A 27,178-nucleotide genomic window follows, 5' to 3' on the forward strand; every position below is an offset into this window, starting at 1 on the left:
ACTTTACAAAAGGAATTAGTGAAGAGTTTATTTAAGCAGCATTCTAATTAACTACTTGACAAGGAGACTAACAAAGGATCATTACTGATAAATCAGGAAAAGCTTTCAACTAAAATTGGGACTTGAAACAGGGTAAGATTTCAAGAAGTGGAGATTGGACAAGGAAGGCAATTTCAAGTAGGGAATTATATAAGCAAAGGAAGAGAGACTTGAAAATATGTGGTATATACAGTAGACAACATCATGTCTAGTTTGGGGTGGAAAAGTGTAAGATAATGAAGGAAAAGATTTTAGAAAACCTTTAATCTCAGGCTGAAAACTATAGTATAAAAAGTCATTGAAAAGCTTTAAGCAATATAGTGGCATAATTGGTAGCAGGAACAGAACAAGACTTACAGAAGAAGGATATGGTACCAATTTGAAAGATGAATGAATTTATGAGTACAGAGAATGGATTTCTTTTTCTAGGAAAACCTGTTCCTAAGCCTTAGGAAGGTTATTTTGGTGTTTGCATAGATGGGTTTCAGATTAGAAGCAGAGAAACCAATTAGGAAATTTTTACAGTAGTCCAGGTGAGATGACAAGGATATAAATTTGGGCAATAAATATATCATTGGAGAGAAAAGGGCAGCATGGCATGATAACAGTTTGGCTATGGTAGCATGAAAAATGAGGAAAAGGAAGATTCAAAATGATTCAGAAATTACAAAATTGGATGACTGCAAAGATGGTGATACCCTCAAAAAAATGGAGAAAATCGGAGTAGAAGGTTTCGTGGGAAAGATAAGGAGCTCTTATTTGACTATGTAGAACTTAAGATGCCAATAGAAAATCTAGATAAATATCCAGCATTTTTCATGTGGGACTATATTACAAGAAAGCCATTTGTTGTTTGTTGTTACTTAATCCTGATGGACTTTTCTTGACGTTATTTAGAATTTTCTTGGCAAAGATACTGGAGTGGTTTGCCATTTCCTTCTTCAGCTTATTTTATAGATGAGAAAATTGAGTCAAAAAAGAATTAAGTAACTTCCTTAGAGTCACATAGCTAATAAGTCTCTGAGTCCAGATTTAAACTCAGGAAGATGAGCTTCCCTGATTCTAAGCCCAGTACTCTATCCACTGTACCACCCTGCTCCCCAGAGAGCAGAATGGGTTTCTTAAATCAGAAATTTAGAGCTGAAGAGGAACTTAAAATCATTTAGTCTAAGCCACTCATTTTATTTTGGATACGTTGTTTTCTTGATACCTTTTGTTTTTATATCTCACTCATTTCCCAAAACTGTGCCTGAAATCGGGAAGACCTAAATTCAAATCCAGTCTCAACTATTTACAAGGCTGTGTTACCCTGAACAAATCAGATAGCTTCTACCTCATTTCTTATCTATAAAATAGGAATAATGACAGCATCTACCTCTCAGGGTTGTTATGAGGATAAAATGAGATAATGTTTGTAAAATGCTTAACATGGTAATTGGCAATTAGTGGGCATTATGTAAATGTGAACTATCATCATCATGTTCTCCAGTCCCTCCAACCCAATGAATTCTTTCTCATAAAAGAGAAAAAATAGACAAGTAATTTTAAATAAAAACTAGGACAATAACTAAACTTCATTGTGCATATCACAATGAGATAGGGAAGAGAAAGAGAGACAGAGACAGAGATACACAGAGTGAGGGGAAAAGCGAGGAGGGAAAGAAAAGTAGAGGGAGGGAGAGAGAGAGAGAAGGAAGGAGGGAGGAAAAGAGGGAGGGAGGAAAAGAGGGAGGGAGGCAGACAGGGAGAGAGAGAGAACATTTTTTCATCTCTTAGGCAAAATAAAAAGTTTGGGTAAGATTTTTTCTTATTTTACTAAGACCCAGGACTACATAACACTTCCCAGCTTCTTCACACACCTTTCCCTGTCTACTCCCTCCCTCAGGAGACAGGGCAGAACTCAAGTTTATATGGGGGTGGAAATGGTTGTCCACGTAGAGAAAAGCATAGTAAGGAGATAACCAGGAAAATGATCAGGATGGAAAAGTGAGGAAACATTTCATAACTAAGGCTATTTAGTCTTGGACAGGAAAGACTGCAGATGACTTAGTAGTCCTTTTTTCCTGTTATATACAGAATCATATTGGAGATAATAATGATAACCAGGTGTTCTTAATCTCTGTTCAGAATGGAGCAAGAAGGATTTGGGTCAAACAGAAGCAATGAAATCCCTTCAGGCTTAGTCTATTCTCCAAAACTAGGTCTTTCTCTAGAAGGGTTGCTTAAGAACAGTTCTCATCCTTCTATCTGTATATGTGATCTTTGCCAAATATTAAACAAAAGCACATTTACAACTTCTGTGTGACACAAAAGAGTTTCATAAGGTTATTCTAGGGCAAAAAGAAATGAGAATGATTTTCAGGTTACTGTAGGGCAATAAGAATTGGCAGAGACACTCAAGCCTAAAGATTGAATCAGCATTTCTAATGCAATGATAATGTTCTCCAGATGGAAAGTCTCCCTAAGGATGAAGTTGGACAGGAGAAGAGACTTCCCAGTTGTTGTTCCTTTTTCAGTTGATTAGGAAGAAAAACATCCCCCAGAATTGATTTAGAGGTGGTTGTAGTTCAGGATTGTGCTGGACAGTAGAGAGAAAGATGGTAAAACTCTCTAAAACATAGAATGAAGTATATACAGATTTGACTGTTAAAGTCAAGAAGTAAACACAGAGAAGGGGAAAATTTTAATCCTCCATATTTTTGGATCATGTAGGATCCCTTCAAAATTTCAAAAGGAACATATTACTGTTTATCTTTAAACCTTTTATGAGAGCACCAGATACCTCCTTAATGTATGATTTGTTTGCTCTCTCCAACACTATTCTCACACAGGGAGGGAGGGAAAGAGGAAGGGAAGGAGGGAAGAATGGAAGGAGGGAGGGAGGAAGAACAGTAAGGAGGGAGGAAAGAGGGAAAAATGGAGAGATGAAGGAAAAGAGGTAGGGAGAAAGGGAGGAAAAAAAGAAGGGAGGGAGGGAAAGAGGGAAGGACAGAGGGAGAGAGGCAGGAAAGGAGAGAAGAGGGAGAGAAGGAAAAAAGAAAGGAGGAAGAAAAGGAGGAAGGGAGCAAGAAAGCGGGGAAAGGAAGGAGGGAGCGAGAAAGGGAGCAAGGAAAGAAGGAAGGAAGGAAAGAAAGAAAGAAAAATGAAATAGTTGTGATAAAGTTAAGCTGAATAGTTGAAAATGGCCAGTGCCCCTCCCTGGTGTAACACTTGAATGGAATGACTAGAGTTATTCATAGAAAAAATTCCATGAACAAACCAAGTTCATGGGAACCCATAGCTATTAGTCTAGGCAATGGGTTGCATTTACAGACTTGTTTTGGGAGATTTTAACCAGTTAATTACTTTAAAATTATTTAATACATCACCAATGAGAACATTATAAATGTAAATTTAAAAAAAAAATTTTCAGAATGGGCACATTTGAGATGAGATAACTATGACAAATGACAAAATAACTATGACAATCAGGTAGTTCCTTGAGATGAATCTTCATACTTTCTTCCCTTGGGTGAATTTTGTGTAGTTTCCAAGAAAAATGTTCCACTGGGTGGATCTAGCTACTAATTCTTTGCCTTTCAGACATGTTCCCTCCGTACTTCAGCTTACTATTTCCATCTCAATAACCTTATTGGATGTTGAATGACTATCCATGTAGGATTTGGAGACTTTAGCAAATACATTTTATATAGCCTAGACTCATGATATGCCTAAATTTAGTTTTGGAGACTTTGCTGGATTAATCTAGGTGGAAACAAAAAAATAAAGAAAGAAAAATGGCTTGATATCAAATCACCAGGATCAAATCTCTTTTTTTTTTAATTTTTATTTAATAATTACTTTATATTGACACTCGTTTCTGTTCCGATTTTTTTTCCCTCCCTCCCTCCACCCCCTCCCCTAGATGGCAAGCAGTCCTTTATATGTTGGATATGTTGCAGTATATCCTAGATACAATATATGTTTGCAGAACCGAACAGTTCTCTTGTTGCATAGGGAGAATTGGATTCAGAAGGTATAAATAACCTGGGAAGAAAAACAAAAATGCAGATAGTTCACATTCGTTTCCCAGTGTTCTTTCTTTGGGTGTAGCTGCTTTTGTCCATCGTTTATCAATTGAAACTCAGGTTTCTTTGTCAAAGAAATCCACTTCCATCAAAATATGTCCTCATACAATATCGTTGTCGAAGTGTATAATGATCTCCTGGTTCTGCTCATTTCACTCAGCATCAGTTCATGTAAGTCTCACTAGTCCTCTCTGTATTCATCCTGCTGGTCATTTCTTATAGAACAATAATATTCCATAACATTCATATACCACAATTTACCCAGCCATTCTCCAATTGATGGGCATCCATTCATTTTCCAGTTTTTAGCCACTACAAACAGGGCTGCTACAAACATTTTGGCACATACAGGTCCCTTACAGGATTAAATCTCTATGTGAGCCCAAAGTCCTTGGGCAGTGCCTTAGTCTTTCCTTCAGCCTAACAATCTTCCTAACTAGATTCCCCTACCCCACTATAGCAATGATGCAAATCTCATGTTTTGTTGATTTAATAGCCCTGACAATATTCCTGAGGTGCTGACATAGCTTTTACTTGTCTGGATTGTGGCTGGAATTAGGCATAAGCAGGGAATTCATGAGAGGAGCATGGACACATTTGAAAGCAAATGGAGGAGAAAGAAAAATGATGAGTAGATCAGAGACAATCTATCCACGCTTCCTCATTAGCCACTTATGTTCTGTTTCATTAGCAAAGCTGTTTACCCTCTTGGGGATGACTTAGATCCATGTATAGGTAGCAACTGCATTAAGATAAATGAAGTGGTACAGGAACCACAGTTGTTCAGAAGTGAAGCTGATCAAGAAACAGAAATAAAAGAGTGTGCAAAAAAAAAAAAAAAAGAAATTGTTAACTAACACTGAGTTGATCTTACTCTGAGGAGAAACCAGTTGCCTGGAGACAGCTCAGTGTTGTACATAGAATGCTATATTTGGGAATCAAATAACCTGGATTCAAATCTCTCCTCTAACACTTCTAGTTATAAAATCCTGGGCTACCTCTTTTAGCCTCAGTTACTCATTTGTAAGATGAAGGAGTTTAACTGTGGTCTCTAAGGTTCCCTGAAGTTCTAAATCTATAAGGTATTTAGGGAACCTACGACTACTGATTCCTGTATTATTTCAAAAAAAGAAACACTACAGACAATGGATACATAGATGATGGATAGATGGATAGTTTGATAGATAATAGATAGATAAAATAATTAATCAAAGGTCAAAGGATATGAATAAACATTTCTCAAAAGAAGAATTATCAATTATTGACAACCACATCAAATATTGCTCCAAACCACAACTAAAAGAAATGTGAGTCAAAACAATCTTTGAAGTAATAAATTATTTTATCTAATGAAAGATAGGAATAGTCAATGTTGGGAGGATTTCAGAAAGACCAGTACACTAATACATGGTTGGTGAAACTTTGATTTACTGTAATCATTCTGAAAAAACAACTTGGAATTTTGAAAGTGGCTAAAATGTTCATACCCTTTCCCCCAGAGATTCTATTGATAGGTATATCTGGAGTATTTGTAGCAACTCTTTTTGAACATGATGAAATTCAGAGAAGCATGGAAAGACTTAAATGAACTAATGCAAAATAAAGTAGGCAGAATTAGGGGAGAAAACATATACAAAGACTATGGTAGTGTAAATTGAAAAAAATTATAATAGAGTAGTTGTAAATGGATAAAGCAAAATCATAAAGAATAAGTTTCCCAAGGAGGAGATATGAAAAGACATCTTCCTCACTCCTTTGCAGAATTGCTAGGTACATAGGCATGGAAAAATGTATATAATGTCAGATTTTTTTTTTCATTGTAGTTAATAGTTTTGCTTATTTTTTCTCTTCCTCTTCTTCTTTCTTTTTCTTTCTTTCTTTTTGCTGTTGTAAGGAGAGGAGAAAGGATATGGGGGAAATTTAGGTGATATGAAAATAAAATACAGTAATATAATTTTTTTAAAGAACTGGCCACCAAGCTACAAGGAGGTTTGATAATGAGGGAATAAATCTTAGGCAGAAGCTGTATCAAGTGATTGAGGAGAACTGTTTTTCATTACTGAAATTGTTTATTTATTTCTTATTTATCTGCCTATTTTCCACAATAGATTGATCCTTCTGTTTTGAGAAAGGAAGGGGAAATAGGGAAGGAAATTAACATTTACATAGTTCTTAATATGTGCCCAGAATTATGTTAAGTGCTTTACACATATTTCATTTGATCTTCCTAACCAATCCTTAGTATTGATAATGCTACTATCCCCCCTCCACCCCACCCCCCGCCCTAAAACTAAGACAGATGATTACCCAGGGTCAAATAGCTAGCAAATGTCTGAGACAGAATCTGAACTCAGGCCTTCCTGACTCCAGATCCATCATTCACTAAGCTACTTAACTACTGATGCAGGATCATGCAAGTATATACTAGCATCTGGGAACATTGATATTTACTTCATTTCTAATATTTTAATTATAGAATTGCCACTGTTATTTTTATAGCAGTAAGAACTAGCATCTATATATTGCTTTACCTTTTTTCTCATTTATCTCATTTAATTTTCACAACTCTGTGGTCTAGGTAAATTACTATCCCAACTTTAGAAACTATAGAACTGAGGTTTAGAGAAAAACCAGTTATTTGCCCAGGGAAGTGTCTGGAGGCAACATTCAAGCTCAGGCCTTCCTCATTTTAGTCACTGTGCCATCTACAGTATAGTGTTGGCATAAACTAATGAAACACACAGTCAGAGGCACATTGATTAGAAGGAACCAGGAGGATGGAAATTAGAACCATGACCTGACTAATTCATACTTAACTTATAGAAAAGTCAAGTCAACAATCATTTCTTAAATGTCTATTCTTTGCCTGGCCCTGTGCTAAGCTGTGAAGATCATAAAAAGGCAAAATTAGTCTTTTCCTTCAAGGTCATAGTGTAATGCAAATAAACTATGATGAAATGAGATATATGCAAAATGAATTAAAAATGATTACTGAGGGAAGAATCTAAAACAAAAGAAGTTTGGGACAGGCTTCTTGCAGAAACTAAGACTTTAGTTGAGACTTGAAAGAAATCAGGAGAGGTTGTAGAGTGAATTAAAACAGGGGACAGTCAGTGAAGATGCATAGAGTCAGGACATAGAGAATCTTGTGCTGGAAACAAGAAGGGCAGAATCAGAATATATAGACAGAAGTAAGGTATAGGAAGACTAGGAAGTTAGAAAGGGGTGAGGTTCTGAAGGATTTTAGAAGCCAAGAAGAGAGTTTTCTATTTTATCATGGAGGTGAAAGGGAATCACTGGAGTTTTTTAATGAGGATGGGCAAGTTGGCATGGTCATGCACTTTAGGAAGATTACTTTGATTGCTGAATGTTGGAGAATAGATGGGAATGGGGAGAAATTAAAGTGAGGAAGACTATCCTTAAGGTTATTATATAAAGCATGAGATATGAGGCAATGAGGGCCTTCATCTGAGGATATGGACCAAGGTAATAACAGTACCTGTCTATTTCTTCTTGCAACTCTCTTAACTACTTCTTAGGAAGTTAGATGCTATATCACTTGGTGCATAGATGTTTAGTATTGATATTGCTTCATTTTCGATGATACCCTTTAGCAAGATACAGTTTCCTTCCTTATCTCTTTTAATTAGATTTATTTTTGCTTTTGCCTAATGTGAGATCAGGATCACTACCTCTACTTTTTTTTTTTTACTTCAGCTGAAGCATAATAGATTCTTTTACATTTACTCTGTATGTATCACTCTGCTTTAGATGTGTTTCTTATAAATAACATATTATAGGATTCTGGCTTTTAATCCATTCATCTATATACTTCCATTTCATTCACATTCACAGTTAAAATTACTAATTCTATATTTTCTGTCATCTTATTTTCTCCAAGTTATACTATTTTCTTTTCTTTCCCTTTTCCCTCCTCCCCAAAAGACCATCATCACCCTCAATCTGCCCTCCCCTTTTACATCCCCTTCCCCCTTTTTTATCCCTTTCCTCTTCTACTTCTGTTCTCCCTTCTACTAGCCTCCCTCTTTTCTTTCTCCTTTCCCCTCCTACTTCCTTATAGGTTGAGATAAGTTTCTCTATCAAACTAAATATGTCTGATATTCTCTCTTTGAGCCAAATCCAATGAGATTAAGGTTCACACAATGTTCATCCCTCTCCCTTCTTTCCTTCAATTGTAATAGATCTTTTTTGCCTCTTCATGTGATGTAATTTACCCTATTTTACCTCCCCTTTCCTCTTTTTTCAGTATAATCTCCTTTCCACCCCTAGTTTCCTTTTTATATCATTACAATAAAGTCATATTATACCACGCCCTCTAAATATACCCCTAAGAAAGATACAGTTCTCAAGAGTTAAAATATCATCTTCCCATACACAAATGTAAACATTTTAATCTTTAAAAGAAACATAGTTCTTCCCTTTTTACCTTTTTATACTTCTCAAGTTCTGATTTGAAGATCAAATTTTCTGTTCAGTTCTGGTCTTTTCAGCAAAAATAAATGAAAATCCCCTATTTTTTTTAAATGTCTATTTTTTTCCCTGAAAGATAGATAATGTTTAATTTTCTGGATAGTAGATTCTTGGCTGCAGGCCAAGCTCCTTTGCCTTCCAGAAATCTATTCCAGTCCCTTCAATCTTTTATATTGGAAGCTACTAGGTACTGAGTAATCCTGATTGTGGTTCCTCATATTTAAATTGTTTCTTTCTGGCTGCTTACAGTATTTTCTCCTTGACTTGATAATTCTGAAATTGAGCTATGATATTCCTTGGAGTTTTCATTGTGGGGTCTTTTTCAGAAGGTGATTGGTGGATTCTTTCAATGACTATTTTGCCCTTGGTTCTAAGACATCAGAACAGTTTTCCTTGATTTCTTGAAAGATGTTTTCTAAGCTCTTTTTTTCATTGCAGTTTTCAGGGTAATCCAATAATTCTTACAGTGTCTCTCTTGGATCTATTTTCCAGGTCAGTTGTTTTTCTATGAGGTATTTTACATTTTCTTCTATTTTTTTCATTTTTTGTTGTTTTGTCTGACTGTTTCTTGATGTCTCATTGAGTAATTTACTTCCATTTGTTCACTTCTAATTTTTAGTGAATTATTTCCATCAGTTAACTTCCTTTTGCATTTGGCCAATTAAACTTTTAAATAAGTTGTCTTGTTCATTGGATTTTTTCCCACTTCATCAATCCTGTTTTTTTAGGGAGTTGTTCTTTGTTTCCATTTCACCAATTCTGTTTTTCAAGGGGTTGTTTTCTTTTTCCATTTTGACAAATCTATTTTTTAAGGAGTGATTTTCTTCAGACAATTTCTGTGTTTCTTTTTCCAAAGCTCTCATTTTCTTTCCCCATTTTTGAGCTGGGCTGCCTCCCTCCTTGCCCAATTGAGACAGACCTTTCCTGAACTTCTTACAAAATATCTTCTGCTGGAAATTTGTTATACTCCAAATATTTGTGGGTTCTGTCACTCCAAAACCTGTTTGATCTGGTGTTAATCTGAGGGAAGCCAGGAAGAGCTCAGCAAAGACCTGTCTATTCTCTATCATCTTGGTTCCACCCCCTGTATAGCTCATTATAGCAATATCTAAGGATAGAAGGAATCAAACTGGAGAACTTTGAAAAAGGTGGAAATAATAGAACTTGTCAACAGTGTGGATATGAATGGTGAGAAAGTGAGGAGCCAAGGAGAGAAGAATTGAGGATATCTAGGTTGCAAACACCTTTAGACCAACAAGAGCAAAATTATACCATTCAGAAAGGAGAGAGCAAAGAAGAGAAAGTTAATCCACTTCCTGAGAACTAGTGAATGCTGGATGGGTACCCTTAGAGCACCTACTAGCATTGGTGGGGATATAAATTAGATTAATATCTGCTCTCCTGTAGACAAAGGCTTCTTAAATTATAGGTTGCAAACCCATATGGGGCTGCATAACTGAATGTGGAAATTATGAAAAAAATTGGTAGCAGTAAAAGGTTTCTGAAGACAATGATCACAAATTAACTCAAAATCAAACATGTGATGGATCAAAGATCTTTCTGGAAGTGTTTGCCCATGTTGTACTGCCTAACTTCACTGCAGTCTTGGTTCTGAATATACAATATATACACTTTGCACTACACATACACAAATGCTGCCAGAAACACATAGGCTCAGATTTGAAATGGGGTGGTGTAAAAATTTCTCAGGAGAAAAAGGGTCATGTGTAGAAAAAATTTTAAGAAGCCCTAGTTATAGTACTTCCTAGGGGCCACAGCCTTTATCCCAGTTACCTATGTTTTGTCAGCTGCCTCATAGATCATGAGTTCCTTGAGTTCAGCCTTATGTCTTACCTAAAGCTTAAATCTCCCCCTCCCCAAAAGCTGGATATACCACTGCAGTACAGTGTTTGCTTAATGAGCATAGAATCTTAATTTCTTCTAAAACCAAGCCATTTTAATTATATATTATTTAACTTCAATGGCAGGACCTTGGTTACTCCCAGGGTAACCACCCTTTACTTCAAGATTCCATCAACAAATATTTGAACACCTTCTATGCATCCTACATATTCATAGTGTGGTAGGTTCTATCAAACTGTGGAAAGTTTTCAAGTAAAGCCCCAGAAATAGAATATCATCTAAGGACCAACTTTGATAAGTACAAAGAGATTCATCACTAGAGAGTGGGTCATTAAGTAATGAGTGTGTTTTGGTCACTGAAACTTATGAACATAGTTTACTGAAAATATAGAGGCTCTGAAATCTTTATCAATGGATTGAGTACCCATATATTAAAAGTAATTATTGTTTTACCTCTGATTATCATAGCTTTAGTCATTAAAAGAAAATTGACATCATAGACCAGAAGAATGGCCCATTGCTTAGGAAGACCAGACAAGGAAATAATGAGAAATAAAAGTAAAAGTTACTGTTCATATCCTTTAATAGTATGAAAAGGTGAAGTGGACGACCAGCAATCAGTTGGCAATTCAATATAAGCCAAGTACAACAAAGGGAAAAAAATAGGATCAAGACAAAAGACCTAATATTCAAGTCTTTTTAAGAAGAGTTTTCTCAAAAATGTTACTCTCTTGAGTCAAGCACATTTCTAGGTCCATCAGCACTGGCATAATCATAAAGACAACACTGTGATAGTAGCTCTTCTCTTACTAGAGTTGTCCCTGCCATTAACACATAGATTTTTGGAACAGATGACCATTAAGTGAATGAGTGAATAAATAAGTGGAAAATGGGTTGAAATGTCTACTAACTTCCCTGTCAACAGAGGGTGTGTTTCCCTGCCAAAACAAGGGAGCAGAGATCTTCAGAGATCCCCACCCAATTAAGCCCTGGAGAGCACCCAAAAACCTCACTAGAATTCACTAATAGGAATAATATGAATTCCATAGCCTGGATTAAAATGAGTTTCACTTTCATAGCCTGCTCACATTTTCTCTTTGCTGGTTTGTAATTTGAGCAGTTCTCTTTAATCTTTGAAACTCAAGGATATATAATTTAGGGCTTGCCCAGTTCTTTCAAAGGTCAATCCTTGCTGACATTTAGCTTAGGCTAAACTACTCTTGCTAAGAGGTTGTAAAGGTTCATTTTCAGAGGAACAGTGGAGTGACAGGAGATAAGCCTGCCTTTTGAAATCCATCTGAGAATATTTGATTCTTCTTAACTATGAAGGTAAAGCCTGACACATCACTTGATCTTTTCTGTTGGGAGAAAATCAAAGTCTCCCATTAACCAACTTATCATGCAATGGATTTGAACACTGAATAACAATTTCATTATTAAAAAGAAAGAAATTTGATTTGCAGAATTATTTTGCACCTACTTCCAACCCACTAGGAGAAACTCTTTTCTACAATAAAGGTAGAATTTTGGAGACAAGTGAACTTTCTGTCTTAGAGTATATGATAGAGGAAAGAAAATGCTTAGCATTGTCTGATATGCACACAAAATTATAGGAAAATATAATTCAAAGAGTCCAGAGAAAGAATAGAAAAGATCCAATGCTCTGAAATTCTACAGGAAAAGTCATCCTTGGAGGGACAAAAAGTTACCAAATAGCAAATCTTGTAAACAAAAATATAAATGATTCTGAGGGGAAAAAAATAGTGATCTTGGAGGGGAAAACCTATATGGGTCTAAAGAAAACTCATTAACAGATTGGAAAAAGAAAGTAATATATGGTAGAAGCAAGTCCAAGTAACCAAACACAAAAACAAAAGAGCAGAATGTCCTATAAGAATGGTGTTAGCAAAGCAAAAATCCAGAATGAGCAAAGCCTGGTAATAAATGTTAAGGAAAACAAAGAGGAGATTTTAGATTATGTTGGGGGCAAGAAGAAGATCAAAGAAAGATAAGACTGATTCTCAGGATGGATATAACGATGAAATGGATTATAGAAAGTAAAAAGAAGATCAAACTTTCATTTTGCCATTCCTCTTCCAAGGAGAATGATCTTTGGACTAGGGAAGAGAAAAGAAAAAATATTTCACAAAGAATTGAATATAAAAATGTGGGGGCAGCTAAGTGGCTCAGTGGATAGAGCACCAGCCCTGAAGTCAAAAGGATCCGAGTTCAAATGTGACCTCAGACAATTAACATTTCCTAGATGTGTGCCCTTGGGCAATTCACTTATCCCCAATTTGCCTCAGCAAAAAATAAAAATGTGATATGATAATAAGAAAGCAATTCACTTTACTTAGTGAGTTCAAACCATCAGGTTCAAACCAAATTTACAAAACACTTTATATACATTATCTCACTTGAGTCTTATGATAACTATATGAGGCACCATAGAGAAGATTATATAGATGAGGAAGCTGAGGTTCAAGGAGTTTAGGTGACTCACCCATGGTCATGCAACTAGCAAGTATCAAGCCATCATTTAAACCCATTTCTATAGACTCCACATTCATCATCCTCTCTGTCTTACCACTAGCATTACTATTGGGAAATTTTGGGAATACTTAGCTTGAAGAAATGAAGGGATAAGGGGGGAAATCACAGTTGTAATAATATTGAAGGACTGTTGAATATTATGTTGTTAAATAGAAATTAATAGTATTTTGCTTAGCCTTAGAAGGCAGACTTAGATCAGTGAGTGGAATTTGTAGAAATTTTATCATAAAACAAAGATAAAATTTCTGACAGTTGTCACTGCTGAAAAGAGAATGGGATACCTTGAAAGATAGTGAATTCCTTTTGCCAAAAGTTTTCTTTTTTCTTTTTTAAGGTTTATTGACAAGTTGTATTTTGCAAACATTTATAAATTATTTCCAGTTACAAGTTGTATAATAAAATTTTAAAATTAAGTAAAACTAAAATACTGACTTCATTTCATAATGCGTAAAACATTTCATATCTGTAGCCTCTTCAATCTCCACTTTTTTTAATGAGCATAAATTTTTATTCCTTCCCACCCATCTCATTGAGAACAAAAGTGAAAAACAAATATCTTGAAAAAACATGCATAGTCAAGCAAAACAAATTCCCTTCAATTTCCACATGCATACATTTATATATACACACACATACATACTCACATATCCACATGTATATGTATATGAGGTGTGTAAGCATATATGCTTACACATCTCATTACCTCTGACAAGAAGTGGATGTATGTTTTGTTATCAATCTTCTAATTTCATGAATGATCAATGTATTTATCATCATTTTTATAGTTTTCAAAACTATTTTACATCACCATTATTGTATATATTGTATAAATTGTTCTCAGTTCTGCTCCTTTATTTTTTATCAGTTTATAAAAGTCCTTAGAATTGTTCATTTTTTAAAATATTGACCATAATCAAACTGTGCATACCCTTTGACCCAGCAGTGTTTCCACTGGGCTTATATCCCAAAGAAATCTTAAAGGAGGGAAAGGGACCTGTGCAAAAATGTTTGTGGCAACCCTTTTGCAAAATGAAAATTGTGGTATATGAATGTTATGGAATATTATTGTTCTGTAAGAAATGACCAGCAGGATGATGTCAGAAAGGCCTGGAGAGACTTACTGGAACCGATGATAAGTGAAGTGAGCAGAACCAGGAGATCATTGTACATGACAATAGCAAGATTATGTGATGATCAACTCTGATGGACATGACCATCTTCAAGAATGAGAGGATTCAAACCAATGCCAATGACCTTGTGATGAAAAGAGCCTTCTACACCCAGAGAGAGGACTGTGTGAACTGTGTGGATCACAACATAGCATTTTCATTCTTTTTGTTGTTGTTTGCTTGCATTTTGTTTTCTTACTCATTTTCTTTCCTTTTTGATCTGATTTTTCTTATGCAACAAGATAATTATATAAAGATGTTTACATATATTGGATTTAACATGCATAACATATATTGGATTGCTTGTCATCTAGAGGAAGGGGTGGGAGGAAGGAAGGGAAAATTTGGGACACAAGATTTTACAAGGGTCAATGTTGAAAAATTATGCATGCATATGTTTTGAAAATAAAGAGCTTTAATAAAAAAAATTGACCATATAATGTAAATAGTTATCCTGGTTCAACTCATTTTATTCTCGATCAATTCATATAAGTCTTTGTATTTTTTAATTTCTTAACAGCATAATAGTACACCGTCACATTCATGTATTACAGCTTATTCAGCCATTCCTCAATTGATGGACATCTCCTTAGTTTCCAGGAGACAAAACTACCTGAATTCAAATCTGACCTCAAATATTTGCCAGATACTGGGCAAGTCTCTTAATTCTGTATGCTTTACTTCCCCATCTATAAAATCAGCTAGAGAAGGAAACAGCAAACCATTCTAGTATCTCTGCCAAGAAAACACCAAAATGGGGTATTGGAGAGTTAGATACCACTGAAATGATTCAACAACAAAAATGGCAACTGAATGATCTCTGGTGTCCTTTCTCATTGTGAGATTCTATTAACCTGATGGTGCACAATTATCAATTATAATTCCACTCCTTTCCCCAAAAGGAAGAGCAATATAGTGTTTTAAGGAGCAAATTTCCTTGTTATTAATTGTTTTTTATTTATATTGACTTTGATGTCTCAGATGGCATCATGAAAAACACACTGACTGGCACCTGGACATCATATCCTAGTTAACTGTGTGATCTGATTTCTGTTACCTGTTATATAAATGAAGAATAATACTTACTCTACCTATTACATTAGGGCTGTAATAAAATAAATGCATATGATGGTGATTTGAAGAATATAAAATGTTCTGAGGCTTGAAAAGTATTTTACATATATCATATTTTATTCTCACAAGAAAACTGTTAGTCATTGTTATTATTAATACATTCTACTTATGAGGAAAATGGAGATTCAGAGAATGTGAGTAGCATGCTTATGACCACATGATTGTTAAATGAATTTGAACTCAGATCTCTGAAAAATCACAAAAGGAGTCACCATTATAAAATAACAAACCAATGGTCATCCAGCTCCAATTATTTGGAAGTGTTTTTCCCTGACATCAAACCCAAATTTGATTCTTTGTAAGTTATAAGACTAAAGAGTTTAAGCTGTATGGCATCTGAAAAAGTATTTTACTCCTTTCACAAATAAATAAACTGAGGCACAAGGAAATAGTTTTGTAGCTCAGACACATGTCTGAGGTGGGATTTGAACCTAGTTCTGTCTAACCCAAGACCAGTTCATTACATCATATTTCAATTCTATTCACTCACTGATCCAAGTTCTGCCTACTTGGGCCATTATAAGAATAATCCCTGTTCTATATGACAGACTTCAAAAACATAAGTATCATAATTCCTTTCAGTCTTTCCTTTGGGTTAAATGTCAGTCAGTCAATAAATATTTCTTGTATCTCCTATGAACCAAACCATATACTAAACACTGAGGATATGAAGAAAGGAAAAGATAGTCCGCTCTCAAGGAATTCATTATATATTAAGGAGACAATGTGTGAATAATTAAACACAAACAAGCTATTTAAGGATGAATCTGAAATAAAGAATTAATGGGGTTTGGGGAGAGATGGGACTTGAAGAAAGCCAAAAGTGAAAGGCCTTTAACCATGGTTAATGTTCTTCCTCTGTACAATTCCTGGCTTATCAATGTCCTTTTAAAACTGTGTACCCCAGACTTAACACAATATTCTGGACATGTCTAGAGAAGAATACAAAAATGATATATCAGGTATCTAATATATTGCTGAAATATATACCTCTCTTAATGCAACCTAATTATTTTTTTTTTGCCTTCTACATCACATTGTTGGCTTAAACTAAATTTGTAGTCTTTGAAAGTCCCAAGATCTTATTTCAGTCAAATTATTATCTAATCCCTCCACCTCCTTCTTGCAGTTATGAAATTGATTTACTGAACCCCAAAACAGAATTTTGCAATTATCCCTGTTGAAATGCATCTTGCTAGATCCTACCCAATATTCTAGCTTCTCAAGATCCAGTTGGATCCTGACTCAGTCAGACAATATTAACTATTCTGTTAAAGCTATGTATCATCTGCAGATTTGATGAGCAGGCCACCTACACCTTTATCAAAGTTACTGGTAAAAATGTTAAGGAGAATCAAAGACCACAGGACCATGTAGACATCCCCACAGCATTCTACTAGAGATTTCCTGAACTATTTCCTGAACATTCTTTGAGTGGTCATTCAACCAGTTCCAAATCCATCTAATTGTATTGCCATATCGTTCAAATTTCTCTTTTCTATGAGAATAGTGCAACTATTTAATCAAATATTTTAACAAAATATAGGTAAATATTATGTACAACATTTCCCTAATTACCAGTTTAGAACCCTATCTAAAAAAGATTAGCACAACATGATCTGTTCTCAATTAGATTTTGCTGGCTCTTTGTAATCAATCATTGCTTCTCTTTCTAGATTTTCACAAACTATTTTTTTTAAATGATCCATTTAAGAATTCCTCCAGGAATTCAGGTCAAATGCATTGGCTTATGCTCCAAATCTTAGTTCAGATAAATCTATAAAGCCTTAGTGTTTTCAAAGCATATTTTCCTCATGATAATACAAAGAAAAGTAGAAAATAGAAGCACCCTCACTCACCACATAACATAGCCCACAAGTTCTATTGTCTTCACTTTTTTGAAAATAAGGGATATTTACCCCCCTCATCTTTCCAATTTCCCATAATCTTTCAAATACCCCTGACAATGGCTCAGCATCTTCCAAAGATGTGTCAGGTGACTTGAATTAATCCCCAGTTTACCATGAACTTCTAGATAATCTCTGGCTATTTCCTTATTTACCCTGGATATCAGCTCCCTCTTAGTCATTTTTCTTCTGTCAGTTTCAGTGCAAAGGTCATCCATTCTTCTTGCCAGAGAAAATAGAAGCAAAATTAAAATTGAGCAGCTCTCCTTTTTTTTTATTGTCAGCAATTGTTTTTAATTCACCCTCAAACAGAGACTCTTCTTTGAGCCTCCTTTTTGTCCCAAAAGAGCAAAAAGCAAACACAAAATTTACCCCTAAATCCTGTTTAGTGCTCATAGCTTTCCTCTCCCAACTCAGTTCATTCTGAGGCTTAGCACTTTTTTTTTAACTTTAAACCACTTTACTACCCTCTCTTAAGTCTACTTTCTGTGTAATTCCCTTTAAAATCTCTCACCTCAATTTTCCCTATAAAGAACTTTTTAAAAGCCCATCAAATATAATTCTGGAATATCAGAATCAACATTAAGTCAAAGTGAGATATTCTTCCAGTTCAAGACAACATACGAAGTTGGAAAAAGAGATCTGTTTAAAAAAAAAAGTGGGATGGGCCAGAGTTTATGTGGAAGAAACACCAGTAATGGAACGAGATAATGGAGGCAGAAGTTGCTGCAGATTCAGGAACTCTCAAGGCAGAGACTGTAAGGTGATTGGGAATTGGTCAGAAAGAGGATACAGGTATTTTTGTACTAGGACCTGAACATATATGGCCTATACCCACTTCTGGATCACAGTTCAAAGGTAAAGAGGAGGACATGCAGGAAAAGGGAATGGAAACCCCTGAGCGACAGTATTACTCCTAGATCTGAGGGATTAGAAACGCTGAAGAGTAGTATCATTTCTGGTTTCAAGGGAGGAGGGGCCCTCTTGGCTCAGGATCAGAGTGCAGACCAAGAGAGCACTTAATACAACTCTTCCTGAATTATACCACCTTGAAAGAACTGAAAACTTCCAAATACCCAGGACCAGTTCTGAAAGCAGCAGAAAAGACTGAAGCTTGAGACAGAGCCCTCCTCCTTTCAGGCTAGAAACAGAGCCAAATATTGATATGTTTTAAAATAAGAAATAGGGTGGATAATTGAGCAAACAACAAAAAAAGAACCTGACCATAAAAAAGCTACTATGATGATCAAGACATAAACTCAAAAGAAGACAATAAAGTCAAAACAGCTATAGGCAAAGTCTTAGGGAAAAATTAATATTAATTGGGCATAAGCCCAGCAAACATTTCAGGAAGAGTTAAAAAATAATATGTTTTCAAAATCAAATAAGCATTATAAGGGGGACCTAAAATAGTTAATTTTGATTATATTAAATTAAATTTTTTGTACAAACAAAACCAATGCAGACAAGATTAGAAGGGAAGCAATAAACTGGGGAAAATTTTTTTACATTCAAGGGTTCTGATAAAGGCCTCATTTCTAAAATATATAGAGAACTGACTCAAATTTATAAGAATTCAAGCCATTCTCCAAATGATAAATAGTCAAAGGATATGAGCAAATAATTTTCAGATGAAGAAATTGAAACCATTTTTAGTCATATGGAAATATGTTATAAATCACTATTGATCAGAGAAATACAAACTAAAATAACTCTGAAGTCCCACTACACATCTCTCAGATTGGCTAAGATGACAGGAAAAGATAATGATAAATGTTGGAGGGGATGTGAGAAAACTGGGACATTAATATATTGTTGGCGAAAGTGTGAATAGATCCAACCACTCTGGAGAGCAATTTGGAATTATGCCCAAAGGACTATCAAACTGTGCATACCCTTTTTATCCAGCTTTTTTTCTACTGGGCTTATATCCCAAAGAGATCTTAAAGGAGGGAAAAGGACCCACATGTGCAAAAATGTTTGTGGCGGCCCTTTTTGTAATGGCAAGAAACTAGAAACTGAGTGGATGCCAATCAGTCAGAGAATGGCTGAATAAATTATGGTATATTAATATTATGGAATATTATTGTTCTGTAAGAAATGATCAGCAGGATGATTTCAGGGAGGCCTGGAGAAAATTACTTGAAGTGATGGTAGGTGAAGTGAGTAGAACCAAGAGAACATTGTACACAGCAACAATAAGATTATGGAATGATTAACTGTGGTGAACTTGGCTCTTTATAACAATGCAGTGATTCAGGCCAATTCCAATTGTCTTGGGATGGAGAGAGCCATCTGTCCCCAGAGAGAGAATTGTGGGTACTGAGTGTGAATCACAACATAGCATTTTTACTTTTTGTTGCTATTTGCTTGCATTTTGTTTTCTTTTTCATTTTTTTGCTTTTTGATATGATTTTTCTTGTGCAGCATAATGATTGTGGAAATATGTATAGAGGAATTGCATATATTTAGCATATATTGAATCACTTGTCATCTGGGGGAGGGAATGGGGGGAAAGAGAGGAAGAAAAAAAATTTGGACCATAAGGTTATGCAAAGGTGAATATTGAGGCAGCTAGGTGATGTAGTGGATAGAGCACCAGTCCTGAAGTCAGGAAGACGTGAGTTCAAATTTGGTCTCAGACACTTAACACTTCCTAGCTGTGTGATCTTGGGCAAATCACTTAACCCCAATTGTCTCAGGGGGAAAAAAGGTGAATATTGAAAATTGTCTATGCATGTTTTGAAAATAAAAAGCTTTCAGAAACTTGAAAAAAAGAAAACCCAAAATGGGGTCATGAAAAATTGGATATAACTGAAAATGATTCAATGACAACAAAAAGTCATTAAAAATACTGAAGAAAATAACACCTTAAAAAACAGAATTGGCCAAATGAAAAATGAGGTAAAAAGCTCACCAAAGAAAATAATTCCTTAAAATTTAGAATGGTGAGTAGAAGTTAATGACTCCATGAAACGTCAAGAAACTAAAACAAAGTCAAAAAATGAAATAAAAAATAGGAAAAAAAAACTGTGAAATAGCCCATTGGAAAAATAAGTGACATAGAAAATAAATTAAGGAGAATAATTTAAGAAAAATGGATTACCTGAAAGCCATGATCAAAGAAACAAGCAACACATCATATTTCAAGAAATTATCAAGCAAAACTATCTCAATATTTCAGAAAGAGGGGATAAAATAGAAATGGAAAGAGTTAACTAATCACCACCTCAAGGAGATCCCAAAATACAAGTTCCCAGAAATATTAAAGTCAAATTATCCAGTCAAAAAGAAAACACTTCGTTTCTATTGGGCTTATATCCCAAAGAAATACTAAAGAAGGGAAAGGGACCTGTATGTGCCAAAATGTTTGTAGCAGCCCCTGTTTGTAGTGGCTAGAAACTGGAAAATGAATGGATGCCCATCAATTGGAGAATGGCTGGGTAAATTGTGGTATATGAATGTTATGGAATATTATTGTTCTGTAAGAAATGACCAGCAGGATGAATACAGAGAGGACTGGCGAGACTTACATGAACTGATGCTAAGTGAAATGAGCAGAACCAGGAGATCATTATACACTTCGACAACGATATTGTATGAGGACATATTTTGATGGAAGTGGATTTCTTTGACAAAGAGACCTGAGTTTCAATTGATAAATGACGGACAAAAGCAGCTACACCCAAAGAAAGAACACTGGGAAACGAATGTAAACTATCTGCATTTTTGTTTTTCTTCCCGGATTATTTATACCTTCTGAATCCAATTCTCCCTACGCAACAAGAGAACTGTTCGGTTCTGCAAACATATATTGTATCTAGGATATACTGCAACATATCCAACATATAAAGGACTGCTTGCCATCTAGGGGAGGGGGTGGAGGGAGGGAGGGGAAAAAAAAATTGGAACAGAAACGAGTGTCAATATAATGTAATTATTAAATAAAAAATTTAAAAAAAAAAAAAAAAAAAAAAAGGATGAGAGCAGAGCTGTCATCAGGTCACAAAATAGCAAGCCCAATTCAGATGACCACACTAAATTAAGATATTAAACGGCAATCTGAAGAAGCTTAGGCAGCTGTTTTCTTAAATAATTTTTTCTTTTATTGTTAACTATTATTGTTATTGCTTATGTATCTGTTCCCTCCCTTTGATCTAAAAGAAAAAACAGTAACCATTGAATCTTTTTTTTTTTGGTATGATTAATGATGGCAGGGGGCTGTCCTTAGATGGGCAGGAGGCTCAACTTTACTTAGACATGGTTAAGGTATGAAGGGAGGGAAGAGCAGACAATAACTCCATTTGAAAATTCCAAATGCAATAAAGTATATTGATGTAATATTTTTAAATAAAAGAGACTATAATCAAAGATCATTATAAAAAAAAAAAAAGAAAAGAAAACACTTCAAGACCATTTGTTCTGACTAATCAGGGCAAGATCCATTTCCAGTCAAGAACACACAAGATTTAGCAGCTACCATATAAAGAAGCAAGAGGTTGGTTTGGAACATAAATTTTGGAAGATCAAAAATTTAGTATTAAAATCAAGAATAATTTGCCCAATAAAGTAGTGTCTAATCCTTCAAGGGAAAAAAATGATATTTAATGAAATAGAACTGTAGAGAACTTTTTGATGAAAAGATCAGAGTTGAATAGAAAATTTAACTTTCAAATAAGTTAAGTGTGTAGTCTGAAGAGACTGAAGAGAGGCACAAAAAGATAATAAGGAAAGAGAAATCATAAGAAATTCAATAAGGTTAAACTGTTTGTTTACATTCCTGTTTCATCAAATATCCATCTCCCTCCAAAATGTCCATTTTCTCCATTTGCTCAGTTTTACTAGATAGGTGATTTTTATCATTTTTGATTTAGGTAATTCTAGCTCTTTTGCCTTCTGGAATATCATATTCCAATCTTTCAATCTTTTAATGCAGAATGCGAAAACTTGTGCTATCCTATTTTCTGTAATATATGAATTATTTCTTTCTGGTTGTTTGTAATATTTTCTTCTTGTCCTGTGAGCTCTAGAATTTGATTATAGTGTTCATGGAAGTTTCTATTCATGAGCTCTTTGTGGTTTGAGAATATTAGGGCAATTTTTCTTGATAATTTCTTGAAATACAATGCCTAAGGTTCTTTCTTTGATTATGGCTTTTAGGGACTCCAATAACTATTAAATTATCTCTCCTCAAATCTTTTTTTCCAGGTCAGTTATTTTTCCAGCAAGGTATTTCATGTTTTTAATATTTTCCATTCTTTTGAGTTTGTTTTATTGCTTCTTGATGCCTCATGGAGTCATTAGCTTCCACTTATCCAGTTCAAAATTTTAAGGTATTATTTTCTTCTATGAATTTTAGTACTTCCTTTTCCATTTGGCCAATTTTTATTTTTAAGGAATTCTTTTCAACAAATTTTTATTTAAAATAAAATGAAGAATTTTTAATTTAATTTTTTAAAGTTCAGATAACAGAATAATTTTTACCAAATAGAAAATTTGGGAGTAAAGCCAAAATGGAAATTGTAATAATTGTAAATGTAAATGTAATAAATATCTAACTGGCACTAACAAATATTTTAAAATTTAAGTACTGATATAACAAAAGTTAAATCCTAAAATTTGAACATGATTATTTACAGAGCTACAGAAAATTGAGAGGAAGATTTTCTTTTAAAAAGAAATGATTTAAATAAAATATTTTTAGGAACTTATAGAGATTAGACTCTATTCAAAATGATTTTGAAATTATTTACTTCTGTTTATCTGTGACATCAGGTAACATTAAAATGATTACTTAGCTCAGATATTTATTATCCAGGAAAAGATCAAAAGCACACTACACTATCATTTCTGTCAGCATATTTATTTTTGGCAATAAACAGAGATAACACTAATAAATCAAATTAATCTTGGAAGGCATTAAGACATGGCCATTTTTTTTATTATAGCTTTTTATTGGCAGAACGTGTTAATGGGTAATTTTTCAACATTGACTCTTGCAATCACTTCTGCTCTAACTTTTCCTTCCCTCTACCTCCTCCCCTAGATGGTAGGCAGTCTAATATATGTTAAATATGTTAAAGTATATCTAAAATACAATATATGTGTACATATTTATACAGTTTTCTCATTGCACAAGAAAAATTGGACTTAGAAAGGTAAAAATAACCTACAAAGAAAAAGAGAAATGCAAGCAGTCCACACTCATTTCCCAGTGTTCTTTTGCTGGATGTAGCTGGTTCTATTCATCACTGATCAATTGGATCTGAATTGGATCCTCTAATTGCCAAAGATAGCCACTTCCATCAGAATTGATTCTCACATAGTATTGTTATTGAAATGTATAATGATCTCCTGGGCCTGCTCATTTCACTTAGCATCAGTTCATGTAAGTCTTTCCAAACTTCTCTGTATTCATCCTGCTGGTCATTTCTTATACAACAATAATATTCTATAACATTCACATATCACAATTTATTCAGCCATTATCCAGTTGATGGGCATCCATTCAATCTCCAATTTCTAGCCACTACGAAAAGGACTACCACAAACATTTTTGTGCATACAGGTCCCTTTCCCTTCTTTAATATCTCTTTATTAGCTTCAATAGCCCAGTAGTAACACTGCTGGATCAAAGGGTATGCACAGTTTGATAACTTTTTGAGCATAGTTCCAAATTGTTCTCCAGAATAGTTGGATCCGTTCACAACTCCACAACAATGCATCAGTGTCCCGGTTTTCCAACATGCATCATTGTCTTTTCCTGTCATTTTAGCCAATCTGACAGGTATGTAGTAGTATCTCAGAGTTGCCTTAAGTTGCATTTAACTGATCAATAATATTTTGGAACATTCTTTCATATGAGTAGAAATAGTTTAAATTTCATCATCTGAAAATTGTCTGTTCATATCCTTTGACCATTTAACAATCGGAGAATGGCTTGATTTCTTACAAATTAGAGTCAATTCTCTATATATTTTGGAAATGAGGCCTTTATCAGAATCTTTAACTGTAAAAATGTTTTCCCAATTTATTGTTTCTCTTCTAATCTTGTCTGCATTAGTTTTTGTACAAAAAGTACAAAAGCTTTTTAACTTGATATAATCAAAATGTTCTATTTTGTGATCAATAATGATCTCTAGTTCTTCTTTGGTCACAAATTCCTTCCTCCTCCACAAGTCTGAGAGGTAAACTATCCTATGTTCTTCTAATTTATTTATAATCTCATTCTTTATACCTAAATCATGAACCCATTTTGATCTTATCTTGGTGTATGGTGTTAAGTGTGGGTCCATGGCCATTATTTTTTGAAAGATGATATGATCAATTTTTATTTCTATAATAATATTTATATATTCAGTTGCTAAAATTTCCCTTTCAGTTTGGTGTTTTCCCCACCATACCATATGGCCTTTTCTCAACACTGAATCAAATGTCCTCAATACAAATGACAAAGACATACAAATCAAACAGAGATTAGGCCAAATTTTAAAGGTGAAGGAACAGATGTGGCAGGAGCTCTCTGCTTAATAAACCTCCAAAATCCCTGACCAGGCTCATCAAGGAGCCAAGGATATTTTTATTTTTAAAAATCAGTACCCTTTAACTTCAGAATTCAAAAAATGTGGACATTAAGCTCTATTCTATTGTGAAACTGGAGGCATTTTCTTTTTTTTCATGAATTCAGGTCAGATGTATTGAATGAAAAATACACGCATGCATGCTCGCATACATTTCCATCTCACCAATTCTTCTTTTTAAGGTATTGCTCTCTTCATTGGATTTTTGTGCCTCTTTTATCATTTGGTTTATTTTTTTAGGTATTATTGTCTTCAGTCCTTTTTGTGCTTTCTCTACCAAGCTGTTGATTCTTTTTTTATTACTTTCTAATATCACTATCATTTATTTCCCCAATTTTTTCTCTACTTTCCTTATTTCATTTTTAAAATTTTTTTTGAATTTTCCCAGGAATTCTTTTGGGGCTTGAGACTGATTCATATTTTCCTTTGAACTTTTAATTGTAGCAGTTTTGTCTTCATTATCTTCTTCTAGTTTGTGTTTTAATCTTTCCATCATCAAAGTAACTTTATTTATGTTCAAGATCTTTCCTTTTAATTGTTGTTGTGGCTTGTTTTTTTTTAATCTATTTCTTAATTTTTAGCTTTATATTAAAGTTGAGCTCTGCTGCCAGGATAGAGGGGGCACTGTCCCAAGTTTCCAACTTTTTTTCCAAAGTTTTCAGAAGTGGGGATCTGTAAGCTTGTAATAATATACAATATGTTATATATGTAATATATAGCATAATAATATGTAAACTGTTTTAAAGGTAAGAAAAAAAGAATTTCAACTAAGCGAACTGCCCAGGTCACATACCTAATAAATGTTGGCCCTAGCTAGACCTGAGATTCAGGGGTCCAGACTCTAAATGAAAGGAGTACCCTTTTTATTCTGGAATAACAGTAAGTCACATTTGGGGAAATATTAAAGCAGAATGGAAAAAGCACGTATTCTTAAGTCAGAGGTTCTGGATTCAAATGCTATCTCTGATGCTACTATCTAAGTAATTATAGTCCTTTAACCTTTGTTGGTTTCAATTTTTTCACCTGCACAATGAGAGACTTGACCTCTAATGGCATCCAACCACACTTCTGGACCTATTAATCAACTCCAGGAAATCTTCATCCCCTTGTAACATCACATCAGCTCTAAAATTCATACTTCTTCAGTGCTCCTTCCCTCTGACTGGAGAAGGTAGAGAGTGAACATTGGAGAGCTCTCCTCATATGTTCCATTTAAGGAAGGGGCCCAGGGCAGCCCCCTCATCATTCCCAGCGGAACTCCTCAGATCTTTATCAGCTCCTGATATCCACCCTAAGGACTTTTCCTTCCTCTCTTTTTCAGGTTCTTTTAATATGTTGTCTTCCCCATCAGATGGTAAGCAGCTTGAGGGAAGAGTCATGCCAGGTACACAACAAGTATTTAGTAAATGTTTATTGACTACTCCAGCTCTGAAGGGACTTAAAAGTTTACAAATCACATTTATCTCCCAACAAGTTCTACAAGGCTCACTGAGTTCCATTATCTCTATTTTATAGATGAGGAAACTTAGTCTTGGAGGATAAAAGTCACACAGCCAGTACTCATCTGGCTAAAGCTCCAGCTCAGATTTCCTGGTTCTGGCTCAAATCTCTTTGCATTCTGCTTCCCAGCTAAGGAAATACAAACCCCATGCCTATTTAAACGAATATAGCTGAGGCCAGTTGCTGAGCGGAGCGAGTGATGAAGAGCCAAGTGGAAAATGAAAGGGTGAATAAGGCTTCACCAGAGACCATGCCAGCCATATGCTTTTGAGTCACCTGAGCCCTTTATTTAGTGCTTCTCTCCAATATGCATTTGAGCTGCAGTCTGGCATAGTCCAGTGACTATTTTTGGTTGTCTTCCCTCTCACTAGGTACCAGGTCAATCTTATTTGTTTCTGCTGGCAACATGGAAACTGGTTTAAACCGCGGGTATCTGCTCCCTCTAAGGAGCCCTTATAACCAATCCAAGGCCAGTGCCTGGGGAGGGAGTATGGAAAAATTGAGCCAGCCAATGACCAGAGGGATTGTGACAGACTGAAAGATGTGTGTGTGTGTGTGTGTGTGTGTGTGTGTGTGTGTGCACGCCTGCATCCTACCATTAGCCAGTTTGGTCTCACAAAATGATGAGACTAAGAGGTGTTCATTTTCCAATCCACACAATAATAGACTTGCAGACAAAATGTCCAGTGACCTCTTTCAGGTGATATGTAAAGAGCAATTGAGGCCAGTAGTTAATACAACCTCCCAGTCCCAGAGTAAAGAACCAGAATAGAAACTTGGAAGTATCATTTTAATTAGGAATGTGGTCAGGGACTTGCAATATAAGAGATTTTGCAAGAAAGAAATTAATAAACCCTGGGCAGTAGGAGAGGCGG

Source organism: Antechinus flavipes, chromosome 2 (genome assembly GCF_016432865.1).
Source record: "Antechinus flavipes isolate AdamAnt ecotype Samford, QLD, Australia chromosome 2, AdamAnt_v2, whole genome shotgun sequence".
In the NCBI taxonomy this organism is placed as follows: Eukaryota; Metazoa; Chordata; class Mammalia; order Dasyuromorphia; family Dasyuridae; genus Antechinus; species Antechinus flavipes.